This window comes from Danio rerio, chromosome 7 (assembly GCF_052040795.2).
Source record: "Danio rerio strain M-AB ecotype USA chromosome 7, GRCz13ab, whole genome shotgun sequence".
Lineage (NCBI taxonomy): Eukaryota > Metazoa > Chordata > Actinopteri > Cypriniformes > Danionidae > Danio > Danio rerio.
Genome location: NC_141027.1, coordinates 79704189 through 79707500, shown reverse-complemented (window position 1 = coordinate 79707500; position 3312 = coordinate 79704189). Strand labels below are relative to the sequence as shown.

Sequence of the window (3312 nt, the reverse complement as noted above, 5' to 3'; positions counted from 1 at the left end):
AGGTAATCCAAAGAGAAGACAAAATAAAAGGTGAAGACTCGGGAACATGTGGTTAAACAATAAACAGAACAGAGTCAAAACATAGCAAGGCTAAACAAAAAAGCTTTAGTATGCTCACATTTTACAAGACTGAGCAAAGAGTGTGACAAAGTGAGGTGTTTAAATAATCCTGGTCATCAGTCCATCATCTGTGAGTGTAATCAGGGGTGATCCGGAACTGGTGTGTGTGTGAGGTACATGATGGGATATGTAGTTTGTAGTATGTCATATGTGTAGTTCTCCAGCGATCTGCAAACGCTAGATTGCTGGAGATCGTAATGAATGGAAGTTGTTGGCAGCCTCATACTGCACTATGGTGTTTGTTTTATATACACCATAAAAAAAAAAATTCTGTATTAGCAGTTTTTTTTTTTAATTAGCAGTTTTATTTATTTTTTATTTGTATTGTTTGTTTGCATTCCCCTGTTTATTTCTTCTTTTTGTAATTGCCTTTTGGGACATTAATCTTTCTTCCAACAACGTTAAACCTTGAAAAGTTGGAAAAAGTGACTTTTATGAACATGTTTAACAGTTTGCAGTGCTGTAGTGTCTGGGTAGACATTGTATATTAATCTATAAAAACCTTGTAATAAACTGCCAGTACATTTTCTGTTATCTTAGAGACTTATTTCTCTAGATCAGTGGTTCTCAAACTGTGGTACGTGTACCACTAGTGGTACGTGGGCTTCCTTCTAGTGGTACGCGGAGGAATGAAATATGTCATGTACATGCTACACACATTTCAAAATTTATCAAAAATGATGTATATAATATGTCATATATGACATATAGCCTATATTTCTGAGGTAATCTGCCACGTTTTTTATCTGAGCAGAGTTGTAGCCGCTTTACTGAGCCTACTACGCTACTGTATTTCAATACTGCTCATTTTTGGTGGTACTTGGAGAGACAATTTTTTTCTGAAGTGGTACTTGATGAAAAAAGTTTGAGAACCACTGCTCTAGATATATCATTTCTTATTCATGATGCTATTTCAAACTTCTAATATGTCAATAAGTCACTTTGTTTAACTGTAGAGTTGAATTTTCAACATCGATTGAGCAGAGATCAACATTAAAATATTGCAATTCACTACTGTAAATAAACCCAAAACACTTATGAATCACTAAATACAGAAACTGTTCATTTACTGCAAATTTTATATTGTACTAAATACAGCCGGACCAATTCCAGGGCATGCATTTGCAAATTCCCAAATATGCATCCCTGGGCACGTATCCCCAATGAGTCTGTGTTGCTTATAAAAGCTGTGGACGGCTGAGGGTTCGCTACCTTCCATACAGACTGCTTGTGAACCTTTTCTTCCTTATTTTCCTTATAAAACAAGCTGAAATCCCTGTGTGTAAACAGTAGATGCAGCAGAGAGATGTTGAGGTTTGTTGAACATACAGTATGAATGTTTTATATCAGCGTGAGTTTGTCTAACACGGCTTCTCTCTTTCTTGTGGGACTGAAAGCATTTTTTATTTTACTTTATTTAAGTTTTAAAACTCATGTATGTTGACTTCAATGTTAAATTAATTATGGAATACAATTTGGGCGACACGGTGGCGCAGTGGTTAGCATTGTGGCCTCATGACAAAAAGGTCACTGGTTTGAGTTCTGGCTTCAGTCCAAACGCATGCGCTATGAGGGAATTGATTAACTAAATTTGCCGTAGTGTATGAGTGTGTGTGTGTGCATGTATAAGTGTGTATGGGTGTTTCCCAGTACTGTGTTGCAGTTGTAAGGGCATCCGCTGCGTAAAACATATGCTGGATAAGTTGGCGGTTCATTCCGCTGCGGTGACCCCCGGATTAATAAAGACACTAAGCCAAAAAAAAAAAAATGAATATATATTTTTTCTGTTACTTAAGGCAATCATACAATTACAAAAAAGTGTTGCTTATAAATAACATATTTCAGCATAAATTGGCCAAAACATGAAACAATAACAACAACAGACCGTCGGCTTAATTAACACAGATAATTATAAAATGCATTCGCTGAATATACAGTGTGCTTATGCTGCAGTAACAAAGGGATGTGAACTTTAAAATAACTTGTTTACTCTCTTTTTGATGCAATAAATTTCAGAAAAGTCCTTAATTACAGATCAAACCCTGAACAAAAAACAAACAGGAGGATTTTCAGCTTTCTTAACTTAAAACTTTTTTTGTACTCAGAAACTTCTAACAAATGTAATCAGAATTTGACAATGTGCCAAATAAGACTAAAATAATGTCATTTTTTACAATATCAGATCAATTTATTCAGAAATCCCTCATAGTTCCAGTGACTCTTATAAAACTACTGGAAGCTGCATGTATCTTTACACTAATAATCATCATAAATCCATTCTAAACGCTCTCTATTCCCCAAACGACATCTCATTCCCATAATGCATCCTCACATAACAGCAAAGCGCTGCATTATGGGAAAGCACAAACTCATGGGAGAGAAAACCTGGAGATCCTGATTTACAAAAACAGCAGTCGTCAAGGTCTCACAGCCACGGGTTCAGAAACAAACACGTCAACATGCAGTAAAATCTGCTTCTGACTGCACACTTACATCATGCACAAACACACACACATTGGTACTGGTGGTTTACAGGGACTCCTCATAGGCGTAATGTATTTTATACATTAAAAAAAAAAAAAAAAACGGTTATTTAATGTCTAAACCAAACCTGTGCTGAAATTTGAATGTCAATTAGTTCACTAAACTGTTCTGAATTACAAGGACATCAAGCATGTCCTCATAAAACACCAGTACTACTATGTCATACCCATCTCTTTATACAAAAACTGTCCCTGTAAACCACAAAAACCAATGCACACACATGCTCAGACACGTGTACACATGTAGCTATTGGTGGGGCTGGGGCTCCCCTTAGGCATTATGTATTTTATACAGTAAAAACTGCTTATTATATGTCTGAGCCAAAACTGTTGTAAAATTTGAACATCAAAAGAACTCATTTAATATGATTTTCGAACATGTCCTCCTAAAACACAGTGATACCACGTCAATCATAAGTCATTATACAAAAGAACTGTCCTGGTAAACTACAAAATCCAGTACACACACATACACACAGTATTTATTTATTTATTTATTTATTTATTTATCTTTTTTTGGGGGGGGGGGGGGGGAGGAGAGACAAGTAGAAAAAAAATTTAAGCACTTTTGTAAAATGACTAGTATACATAGCTCACATACATTCACAAGTCCTTATAACATTTAGCACTCAATACAGAAACCATCTCG

General features: G+C 35.7%; 1 long non-coding RNA gene across 1 annotated transcript in view; it reads right to left on the bottom strand.

Moving 5' to 3' along the window:
- Positions 1-2812, bottom strand: part of LOC147836241 (uncharacterized) — a 3475-nt gene extending 663 nt beyond the window's left edge. Inside the window, exons 1-2 of the long non-coding RNA XR_015496678.1 lie at positions 997-2812; positions 1-670 (exon numbers count right to left, since the gene is read on the bottom strand). The exon at positions 1-670 is cut by the window's left edge and continues 382 nt beyond it. This is a non-coding gene — a long non-coding RNA (uncharacterized LOC147836241). The remainder of the gene's footprint in view (positions 671-996) is intronic.
- Between the last annotated feature and the right edge of the window lie 500 nt (positions 2813-3312).